The sequence below is a fragment of the Tursiops truncatus genome, chromosome 7 (genome assembly GCF_011762595.2).
Source record: "Tursiops truncatus isolate mTurTru1 chromosome 7, mTurTru1.mat.Y, whole genome shotgun sequence".
Taxonomy (NCBI): domain Eukaryota; kingdom Metazoa; phylum Chordata; class Mammalia; order Artiodactyla; family Delphinidae; genus Tursiops; species Tursiops truncatus.
Window position 1 is genome coordinate 31,637,602 of NC_047040.1, and position 12,655 is coordinate 31,650,256.

Sequence of the window (12,655 nt, forward strand, 5' to 3'; positions counted from 1 at the left end):
ACACTTACGGGAATCTCTGAATCTTGGGCGTGCCAGTCAGATGGTGAAGGCTTCTTGCTCTGTGAGGAGGAGTAGTCCCCACAGATTAGAGATGGTTTCCAGATAATTACTGAGATAAAATGGAGCACAATGCATTCCCCTCACACTCAGTCATGAAAAGGAAGTCAGCAAGCCTCAAGGAGGTTTGGTTAAAACTCTAGGCAGGCTCATTAGGGTTCCAGGCTGAATTCCAGTCCTTGGTATACATCAGGAACATGGGAGAAAATGCCATCTCACGGACTGAGCATCTCAGTCTGTGTCGGGGGGGAAGATGGATACCCAAGGGACATCATGAATGCTAGAGTTAGGAAAGTCAACCTAATTTTAGACCTCACTCACTGGTGGGAATGAGCTCATAACACACAGCCCACATGGGCAAGATGAGCTCAAGACCTCAGTGCAGTGGTGGCAGTGGACAGTCTTCAGTATCTGTAGGTAGATGGGCTCAGGTAAGCAGAAACTGACAAGCCCCAGTCTATCCAATTCAATCTCCTTCATTTGCCCCTTATTACCTACACTATTGGTATATATACCCCACCCGAGCATTCAAAGCTCTCCACAATATGGAGCCCACCACTGTGCTCAGCTTTTGTCTCTGCAAATCTCCCACAAACTTGGCTTTTCATGCTTCCTTAACTGTACCCCACCCTCTCCCACATCCATGCCGTCGCTCAAGCTGTTGCCGGAAATGCCCTCCTCCAGCATCTCCATGTGTCAAAACCCCATCTACCCTCATGGCTTATTTCAGGCTGCACGTTCCCTGAAGTCTCTTCCCTGGAATCCACGACTGCATCACTTACTCTCTCCTTGGAGCCCATGGCACTTGGTTTGTGCTGCTGTTTCAGCACTTGTTTCTCTGCTCCTTATGCTGCGGGCATTAGTGAACTTGTTTGATCTTGTCTCCTATTCTGTGAGCACTTTGGATGGGACTCACTTTCTGTACCCCTGATAGTGTTTGGCACATGGTTGGTCTCCAGGAATTATCGTTTTTGAACTGGACGGTTCTAAACATGGGGAGAATTTCAGCTATAGGCACTTAAAAAAGGAGTTCTTTTGCTCCAAAAGGTAAGAGAGAGCACACAGTTCTGAGCATTTATCTGAAAAGTACATTATTGCGGCATGGAACATTTTCCAAATCAAAAGTGGCAAACAAGTGATCTAGAGGTCACATGTGGCCTCCATACATATTTGGTTTGACACACCATGTTATAATTTAATTGTCAACAGCATTTAAATTTTTGGAGAGTTTATATAAAAATCCATGCTTCCAGCCTTTCTTGAAAAAAAAATCAGATCTGAATTTGCCAGTTCACCGTGGTACCCGGCTAGCCTGCTATCCTCAGATCCTACAGTGACTGGACTGACTTTCTTATTTTTCCTTCCTCACATTGGATGTGCACAGTCCAAGCAATGATAATGATCCTCCCATGTCATTTATGAAGCTCATTTGCCAATTTTTAAATCATACAGGTTCTGATGACTTTTCTGGTTATTGTTTTAGCCTGCTACTTTCCGTATCACTCCTCAAACTCCCAAAAGTGCAGCACACGTTTAGATAAGAATATGATTTAGATAATTTTTAAGGAGTGTAATGGCAGCTCCACGTCCGTGCTCACCTTATCTGCAACTTTTAGACCTTAGAGAATTAGTCAACGGACTCAGGGGGGCAGGACAAAAGGCTGAAAGAAGAAGTGGTAGACACTTGAAAAGGCATAAAGAGAGTGAGACCTACATGCTATTGGATGCTAACATTTCATTTCTCATCATAGCACCTTTTGTGTGAAGATTTCCAAGTATGTTTCAGGCAGTAAGTGAGCCTCACAGCCCTTGATGAGAAAGGGAAGTGTTTTGCTCAATCTCTGATGGAGGAAACTGAGGCACTGTTTGTTCACCGCTGTAAGGACTTCTCTACAAGAGAACTAACTGATAGTTAAATTTAATTATATTTACTTCAGGCCCCATCCCTAATTACTCATTCTTACGCTTTGATTTCAGGGGTAATTTATGTTAGGTCAATTTAGACTCCCTCTCAGAATTTAATCAATCCCATCTGCAACTTGCAGGCTGTCCTTGGCTAAAGCTTAATCTTCAGAAAAATGCAAGGACTAAAAGAGCATAAACAGGCAAAATGTAGAATCAGATAGGCTACTCTCTGACTTAGAGGGAAATACCAATTTTTAAAATCCCCGTCCTCCATTTTCAATAGTTCCTTTTTGTCCTCCCTCCTCACCTTCTCACACTAAACTACTGTGAAAGCAGCTGCTTATGTTCAGCCTTTATTTTAATGTTTTCTTCTTGAAACATCTGAAGGAAGACTTCTAACTTTTTCGACCCATGAGAAGTGGAAGTTTTTAAGAAAAGAAAGATCTTGTTAGTTAAATCAACACTTTAAGTGTCTAGGAAGTGCTTTCAGCTTAGAAAAGAACAATGTGCTGCCTTTGACTGTTAAATCCATTACCCTAATCACACTTTAAATGAACCATTATGAGGCACTGATTTATATAATCTTTGCGAACACACTATTTCTAGGGTGTAGTTATTTGTGGTATTTTGAGTAGGATCTGGTCATTACATATTCTTTGTAATAATCATTAGTGATCAAAATCGCTTTTCTCGAAACATCATCTTTCCAGGTCCATGTCCCTAACCAAGTAACAAAAAAACAAATGGAGGCTGCAGGAATTAAATACTAAATCATCTGTTGCTTCACCAAGTTCATGAGCTAACCTTTCAACTCTGGAAGGATGGGATTAAATATAACTCAGATAAAGGTAATTTAAGAGCTCTACCCTATGTATTTATGGAACCAAGATAAGAAAGTGAATCTATGGGTTTACCTAGAAATCCTTGTTGCAGGGAAGAAAATTTACAAACAATATTTAGTTTGTGTTTCATGCCCCCCCAGCAAGACTTTGATATCGGCAGATGATGTTTTTCTCTAACTTTAAGTAGAATTTCTGAGTCTCCAGGTCAGCTGTAGGGGAGCAAATCAAAGTTGTACCGACTTCAGCCTGGGAAGCTAGTTTGCCCTCATTCCCTCCGTGGTGTGGACAAGGTTCAGTCCCAGCCTCAGCCATTTCGGATTTGCCCACCTAGAACCTCTGCCACCTGCTCCTTCCCCAGTGCATCCCTGTTATTACCATTCGATCATCGGCTTATTCTGTCTGTCGTCTCTTCTTGTAGCCAGGTGACCTGCCCTGGATCATCTCATGTTCTGCATGTTTCTAAATCACATTGTTCTCTGGAGTCTGTTGCCCAACTGCAAGAGTCACATAGTCTTTCTCTGTTAGTTACTCAAATTATCAATCATTCTGTAACCACCTGTACTACCGTTGACCTTCTTCCTGTCTTCCAAATCAAAACCCATTTCTCACTTCCATATGTCAACACCAGCCCCATGCATTGATTAAACGTCTTTCACTTGAAAGCACGCGGTCCCGTTATCCTTGCCTAGGTTTGAATGCCTCCCATATGCTCTCCATACAAGCCTAATTCTTCTGTTTTCTTCCTCTGGAAAGTCATTCTTCATTGTAATAAGTTGCCCAAAGTAAATGTATTCATCATCTCTTTCTCTGACAACCATGTTTCTCCACTACGGGAAATTAAACACTGCAACATATGGCCTGAGCTGCAAACTTTAGTGGTTGTTCGCTCAATTGTTTTAACACATTGCCGCCTTCACATAATATTCTGTTTGCCACTAGCATGTCAGCCTTCCACTTGACATACGCATTAGACATGTTAATGGCAAGACAGAAACCAACCGAAGCTGACAGTATGACGAAAGAAGGGTAAGTGCCTATTAATTATTAAAATTCACATTTTCCCACTTATTTAGCAGGGGGGAGCAAACCAGATGAATGCCTCCAGAACATGCCACCGCATTAGCCTGCTGTGGTGCTATCTGACAGATCTTTAAAACCCTAAGTACTAAGGAAGAGCTTTGTGTAGATTCAGCAAGGCCAATATAAATGACAGCAACGCTCTCCCCGTTGCTATGAACCCTGTCCGTCTGCTCTTTCTGCTTCCCCAGTCAACCACTTACACAATGGACAGGGCATGGTTTCTGAATTCTTTATGTAACCATCCACACACCACTGGTATATGCTCCAGGATTCTTTTCTCCCTTATTTATGCATGTAAACTGCACTGGAAGTATATACTAAATACTACATGTTTACTGAAGACAGACACACTTTTCTTCTGGGTCGTTGCTTCAGAGATGAGATGGTTTAATTGTATACAGATCTTTGGGGCTCTCTTGTGAGTCTACAGGTGCTGAAGTCCTCTTTCAGTTAAGGAATTTTGATCTCAGAATCAATAAGAAGTTACCATTTATTGAAAAACAGGTTTTCCATTTTTAGATATTTTTTATTACTACCCTTTAATTTTCAGGGCATATGCTTAGGACTTACGCATGTCCCTTAACAATAAAAAAAAGTTTAAAAGTTTTTAAGTGGAAACTATATTGACTTTTCTTTACCATAAACAAGTTAGGGCTATATTTGAGTCATGGCTTTTACTTGATACTGGAGGATCTCCAACAGCCAGTGGGTTTCCTCGAATCTCTGCATCTGATTAGTCTCTATCTTTATGACATTTCCTGAGACCTCAGGAGCCCGTGGCTCCTAGGGCATCCCCCTATCAATAATGGTATCATCTTGAACTCAGATGTATATTTCCACCAATAGTTACCCAAGGCTTGATCGAAAGAAACAATTTGTGGATGTCCACCCATGACTCTGACCCTCTGAAAATATATCTTGAAATTCAGCTAGACGGCAGAGAGCTGTGTCCCTGGACCACATCACACTGTTCCTCTGTAGAATTGCTTTCACATTGACTTCAGTGTCATCAGCCTATACTGAGGGACGTCACCAGAAGCAGTGCTGTGAAGCTCACTGTATTTCCTATGAGGACATTGTTTAAGGTATTATCTACTGCATCACAGGTGTCCTCTCTATGAGGACCTATGTGACAAATTTCTTTCAGGCTTTAGGAATAGCTGAGCCATGCCTGAGCACCTAGTTTTATCTTATAGAGCTTAAACATTGAGTTCTGATTTATACATTGCCTACCAGAGAGCTTAGAGCAAATAAGTAGGAACTCGTGATATATTTTTGTACCCTACATTCTTTGATGCAGTTACCCGTTTTTTTGTAATGGCCCTTATTTTTCTATTACTCTGATTTTCTCAGCTATTTATTTTTAATTGAATTGAATGTTATAATACACACATGTATCTTGTTCAGTGACCTTATACTCTTTCTAAAATAAGGTAAGTTATAAATGTGTAAATATATACCTAAAAACTAGGCTTCAGAAAGTATACATTTATGCATATTGATAGATGTATTTTTTAAAATACACTTCAAAATATACCATCCAGCAGAAAAGCATGTCCTGAGTGCCTGTGCTTACTATGTTTGACTGTACACAACACCAGTATGAGAAGTTTCTCTATTCTATAGAGAAAATACAGTTTTTCTCCTGGAGTAGGAAGCTATAAAAGAAATACAGGAATGCATGCCTGCCATGCATTGACAGATCACTCAAACAATTGCAAGTAGAGACATATTTAAGAGGGGAGGCTGCTGAGAAAAAAGTCAAGAAAGTAACTTTAGACCATCTTGATCTGCCAGTCTGCACATGAAAATAATATTGTTAATATTATCAAAGTAAACTCTTATACGTATCAAAGAGTTTTTATATTATCCAAATATGTATTCATTCATTCCATAAAGATGTGGGGAGCAATGTGTTAGGCACAAGGGATCTTACAGTTCACTGCAATAGGGAATAGGAAATTGATAGGATACGCACAAGGGGAAGCATCCTGCAGTGTGTGATGTGCCTGTGAAAGATCCAGGTAGATATTGAAGTCTAGCCGAATATTCTAGACACCATAGCTCAACCTAGCCTTTTATAATTACAACACAAATATTGGGTGGAACACATCTTGCTGGATGAGGGACATGTTCCTGGGGCAAAGCTGAATGCTGGAAGTTGCTCCTTCTCATGACAGCATTGACAGAATGGCTGAATTAATTGACTAAATGCCCTTCCTGTGACCACAAATGCTAATACTACCAAAGAGTGGAAACCATCCCTGTCATTATTTTCTTCTCTTTTTGTCTAGAACTACAAGTATCTTTAAAGTAAGTCGCCAAGTGAAATTTTTCTGATATAGTCATTATGTGAGCCTAAGAGAACAGAGAAATTTGTACTGAGCCATGAGAAAGGTTAAAACTGGGACTTCCTTTTGAAAATCATGACTCCAATATTATCTATTTGGATTCAAAGACATCCTAAGTTTTCCAGGTTAGCATTTGCAGCCAAGTGTTTTTTTGTTGTTGTTGTTTATTTCACTATTTTAGTGGAAATCTAAGAAGGTAGCCTACAAAATTGAGTGAGTTGAAAGATCAAAGTTACTGAGTTGAATTGCACCTGAAGCAAGATGACAGTAAATACAGTCGTCAAATACAGATATAACAGGCTCTATATGACACACCAATTAGGAGACTGTCAAACTACACCCTGAATTACCAGCCAATGGATCAAGGGAGGCCCTGATAACAAACATTGTAATAATTCAGTTTTGAGGCCGCAAAGGTCTGGGGCTTGTTTGAGAAACCTGACAGAGTCCATTTGGTTTGTTTTTCTGCTGTATATAATATACCCTATGGGGAAAGCTTGCCACAGTAAACCAATGGTTACAAAGTGGATGTCTAAGTCAGGGGGCTTCAAATATCTTCCCATCACAAAGGATGACTTACTGGATCTCCTAAAGACAAAGCAGTTACGATCTTAGTATCTTAATTCTTCTTTTCTTTTTTTTCTTTTTTTGTTTATTTTATTTTCTCTTTTTATAAAGTATAGTTGAGTTATAATATTGTGTGAGTTTCAGGTGTAGAGCAAAGTGATTTGATTATACATACATATATATTATTATACATATATATTTTCCTTTTAAAATATTTTTTCCATTATAGGTTATTACAAGATATTTAATATAGTTCCCTGTGCTACAGTGTTTTTGTTTGTTTGTTTGTTTTGTTTTAATTTTATTTATTTTGGCTGTGCCTCGCAGCTTGTGGGATGTTAGCTCCCTGAACCCCTGCCCCAGCTACAGTGTTTTAATTCTTCTTGCCACAGAGTGTGAGAAGTAATGGGGAAATGAGTGGGATGATGAATCTCAGATCAAATTATTTCTGCTGGAGTTTCTTGTTTCTGTTATGTTTATCTGGTTTTGGAAATCTCGTTTCACCATTATATTCCTAAAACTGACCAGAAGTGGAGACAGTAGCCCAACACCAGATTCATGCATTAAAAACGCTTCCTAGTTGTTTCTTTTCTTTGTACCACCTTGATCTGTACCTCCTGCGGTAGACATTCCTATTACTCACCAAGGTTTACAATTCTCCTCTCCTCTGGGAATGTCATGTGACTTGTTTGGGCCAGTGGATATGGACTTAAGAATTGTACTCGATGTGTAAATTTGTGTACAATTGTCTATCTACTCCTTTCTGACCATGTTGATAGGGAGTGGTCTTAAGAACAAAGCAGTCTGGAATGCTGAGCCGTCCCAGAAAGAAAACAGCTTCCTGGAGAGTTTCCCAGACCCACAGCAGACTTTGCATGTGTAAGAAACCTTCTTGTTAAGTCACTGCTCAGTGTTAAGTCACTAAAAATTTTGGTGCCGTTTGTTATCTCAGCATAAACTAGACTGTTTCGGCTATTTCTTCTACTACTTTCTATTACTGTCTCCTACTCGAGTCCACACATGAGGCCAATAATGGATTTAAGATATTTCCTAAAAGAAGTTAAGGGAAAGAGAATATAGAAACCAGATCTGGATTCTAGGCCTTAATTGCCATTTTAATGTTGGACACAAGCACCAAGTCCTAGCATCATTGTTTGAATCACAGATCTGCAATGACACAAGCTCCTGGACAAAGCCATCTTTTGCTAATCATGCTACTGTCTGGATAAGATATTCAGTCATTCAGATAGTCAGATAGTCAACATCTATTTAATAAGTAAACACTACAGTCCAGGGGCTAAAACCTGACAATACAGGAGTGAACAAAAGACATAAGGTTTACACTTTCATGAAGCTTCTGATCTAACAGGGAGAGAAACATGCTTGTACACCCACACATACATACACATACAGCGAGTAAACAAATGTATTATTTTGGTTCTGTAAAGAAAATAAATAGAAGGAAATATGAGAATGATTGCAGTGGAAGATAGTATTTTATATAGGTTTTCTCTGAAGATATGACATTAAGGCTGGGACCTGAATGACAAAGAAGACAGAAGTGCAAAAATTTGGGAGAAGAGGCTAAAAGCAGAAGAAACAATGAATACGGAAGCTCTGAGATAGGAATAAGCTTGCATGTTACAGAATCCAAAAAGAAGGCTGGTGTGGCTGTAGCACAGAATGAAGAAAAGAAGGTGGAAAGAGGTGTGATCAGATGAGAACAAAGGAACTAGATCCTGCAGGACCTGGAAGACTCAGTAAAGAGTTTTGATTTTACTCTTAACTGCAGTGAAAAGTCACTTGGGTCTTTTAAACAGGGAGGTGACTTGATATGACCCACATTCCTAAAAGAGCACTCTACCTACTGTGTATAAAGTAGATGACGGAGGGAAAGAATGAAAAAATGGAGTGAGTAGTTGGGAGGTACTGCAATGGTCGAAGCAGTGGAGATGAAGCAATGTGGTATATAGGATTTGAAATAGACATCAAGGTTCCCATACTGGTCTCCACACTACAGTCACCTGGGGTGTAGATCATTTAGCGTTTTCAAAGCCCAGGCCACACCCCAGACCAATGAGATCACCATCACTGAGGGTAGGACACAGCTGCCAACTTTTGATGCTTCCCAGGTAATTCCAATGCGCAGACAAGTTTAGGAACCACTGATGTACAGTATTTTGGAGACCCGTCTCACGGGTCTTACTGATAGACTTAATGGAAGGAGGGATGGTTGAGGTGCAGAAAGAGAAGAATTAATAATACTACGAATTGCATGAGCAGTTGGGTAGATGTTGGTGCTATTTACTGAAATTGGAAAGACTTAGTGAGGAATAGGTTTGGGGTGGGAGATGTTGGAATCAAGAGTCCAGTTTAGGATGTGGAAATTTTTTTTTTTTTTGCGGTACGCAGGTCTCTCACTGTTGTGGCCTCTCCCGTTGCGGAGCACAGGCTCCGGACGCGCAGGCTCAGCGGCCATGGCTCACGGGCCCAGCCGCTCCGCGGCATGTGGGATCTTCCCGGACCGGGGCACGAACCCGTGTCCCCTGCATCGGCAGGCAGACTCTCAACCACTGCGCCACCAGGGAAGCCCTAGGATGTGGAAATTCTTGAGATGCCTGTTAGGCATTGTACAACTTATTTTCTATAAGTTAACATCACACAGGCAATGGGGAGGTCAAGGCTAGAGGTATAAATCTCGTAGACATCAGTATAGAGGTAGTACTGAAGCCATGAGACAAGATGAAACCACCTAGTGAGTGAGTGTAGTCTGAGAAAAGAGAAGAAGGAGAGCACTCTAAGGATTCAGAGTCTGCCATAGTCTGAATCTGCTCGTCTCCTTCCCAAATTGCCTTGATCCCATATCTGCAAAGGAGAAGGAGGGACTTCCTTTCTGGGACCCACAGGTGGGCTCCACACTGCCTCTTACTTTACCCTGGCTACTGGGTCTGGTTCTCAAGATAACCCTTTCCTCTGGTTTCTGATGCCCTTTAGTTAGTGTCTTGAGATCTCTTGGGGTCTAACTCTACCACTTCCTACCTAAAGGGACCGTAACATCTGCTTCACAAAGTCCTGTATGAAGTGCCTATGAGACCATCCAAAGCCAGGCGCTCTACGGGGCAAGCTGAAAAGTGAACAAGCCTGACCTCCCTCAAACCCTGCACACCTCCTAGTACATCACAGTTGCCTCTCTTTCAACATATCTGTGTGCAGATGATTCGAAGACACATAAAACTATGTTGTCCTTGCCTTATTGTGCTAAGCTCCTATGCAGAATTTATTTCTCAAGCTTCTATATGGTCGAGTTAATGCTACCATTTTATCACTTTGAATCAATGAAGTCTAGGCATTTGACTGCTATTTTCTTAGTTTTCCTAAGAAGCTACTACACCAATAGCTCCCAGCTCAGCTACAACTATAGAGCTTGCTGTGGGGACCTGCACCTGCCCCCTGTTTCCATTTTCCACTCATTGAATTCAGCTTAGCAGCTGCATCCATTTCCCAACTTTAAACTAATGAATCCATCAGCTACGGTTTCTCCCAGGGCAACTTTCCAAGGTTACCTTATTACAACACAATATCTTTAATCACATTTAATCATACATTGAGACAAAAACAAATAACTCCCACCTGACTATAAAGGGCTCTCTTTCCATATTATGTGTAGCTGTTTAAGGTCTTTGAAAAGCAACATACAAAATGTCTCTAGTAGCTTGAGTAAGAGTAGAATTATGATATGTAAGTGTTCAGGGACCATAGAGGTAGATCAAGAAGTTATGATTTTCTCTAATTGGATGAACGAGCTAATAATCTATACCCTTGAGACCATGTCGAGGATCAGATTCTCTACTACAAAAAGGCAGACTTGTTTGAGAGTCACTTGAGCTTTTGGGAGGGGGAGAGAAGGGAAGAAAGTGAAAAGAATTTTTGTTTAAAAAATTCAATCAGTGGGAAAGGTTAATTACTTTACAATTTTCTTTTGGACACAGTTCTGCTCAGGATGTGAAAGTCCGAGAGGATTTTTGAGGACATATAAAGACTTTTGCAGTTTTCCAGCCAAAAGTCACTACGATCCTCATCAGTTATAGAACAAATCCCAGTGTGAGTCAAATAATCTAAAACTGATTTTTACAATTCCACATCCACGGCGGAGGTGGAAGGCTTAGAAGTCTTATTGGCACACCCGTTTTCCCAAGCCCGGCCTACAGATCAGAGCACAGGGAGATAAGCTACACATGTTCTCCATCAGCAGAATCATGCTGCCGAGATGCCTGGACCTCATCATAGGAGATCTGGTTAATAAAAACTGGTGTGATAAAAATAAACAGTAAAGCGATATTTTGTTTTTCAGCCCAGCCTTTCAATCTGGATGTGGGAGAGAGCATCCAGAGGGCTCTTTGTCCCCTTAACACACATGCATAACGTTCATTAGCATTAATGAGAGGAACATGTGTACAGCGAGGAAGATGCCGAGACCCCACAGTGAGCCATAAGCGAGCATAATCTTGGAAACTTGTGAGATGAGAGCATGCGACTAGTCTGATGACTCTATACTAGGAGGGAATAATAAAACCAAGATTGCTTTGCAGTACTCATTTATATACTATACACGTGCATGTGCTTATATGATAAATGCCCGGGAAGACCCACGTTTAAAATAGAAGGGAGAAACAATGTGCACTGAGAAAAAAAAGAGGGGGATGTGTGTATGGTGTCTGTTCTGATACAGTGCAGGATTATAAGCTTATCATATGCACAAAAAGTAAAGACAGCAATTAACACGTTCTAATACAAATATCTTGGATCTGACCAAGCAGAGGTGTTCCTTGCAAGTCCCTCTTATCTATTCTCGAAGGAGTACTTTGGGATACAGGGTGCACTTTAGATTCTATCCAAGCTAGGCCCCTGGATCCCTGGGTCAAGATTTGATCCAGTGAAAATGGCTATAGCCTGTAGGAGCCCCTCCCTTCTTGCCTCTAAATGTGGCTAGCACTTGCAAAGTAACATTTTCATTTGTTTTTTCTCTACAAGATGCTAACCGATAAGGCTACTAACAATTACAAGGTCATGCTGTTATTTTCAAATTAGTAAACATTTGTGAACAGCTTGACAGCCGTGCTCTATGGAGGAAAAGAAGAGTCAGCTCCTGGTTGGAGGATGAGTGCAGACCTACATCAGTGGAGGCCCTGGCATGTGGCAGCATGAAGCTACTTAGCTAATTATAGGAATCTTTACAAGTCTGCAGCCCTGAGTTGTAGAATTTACCCTCCTGCAAATATAAGCATTCTGCAGCATTGAGGAATATAGGTGACCTTTTGGAGATGCGTTTGATCCTGGGCTCAATGATCAATCTTGACGCAATTCAAGAAAACAATATAGTTTTAGAGTTACACAGATGTGCCCAACAGTGATCTTTCGTTTCCATGTAGGGTAATGTGTTTCTGACATGGATATGCAGAAGCTGACTCTTAATAATGGTGTTTCCTAATTTCGTAGTGTTGGTGATGAGTTAAAGCAAGCATCCTATCTGCTCGCCTTCGTGGTACTGTCGAGAGGAGAAGGGAAGAGAAGTAGTATGTCTGCTATCATTTCTATGCATTTTGTATGTGCCAGGCACTCTGCTAGGCACCTTACATATATTATCTCAACTCATCCTTAGAACCCACCTGTGAGGCAAGTGCTATATCACTAACTAACAGATGAGAAGACTGAGGTTTAAGGAGGCTTTAAGCAACTTGACCAAGATCACACAGCTAGGGAGTGCCGATTATGACCCAACTGTTCAGCCACAACCTGTGTCTTTCAACCCTACTCTGCTGCTTCTGTAATAGAGGAAGGATTCTCTCTCTTTGC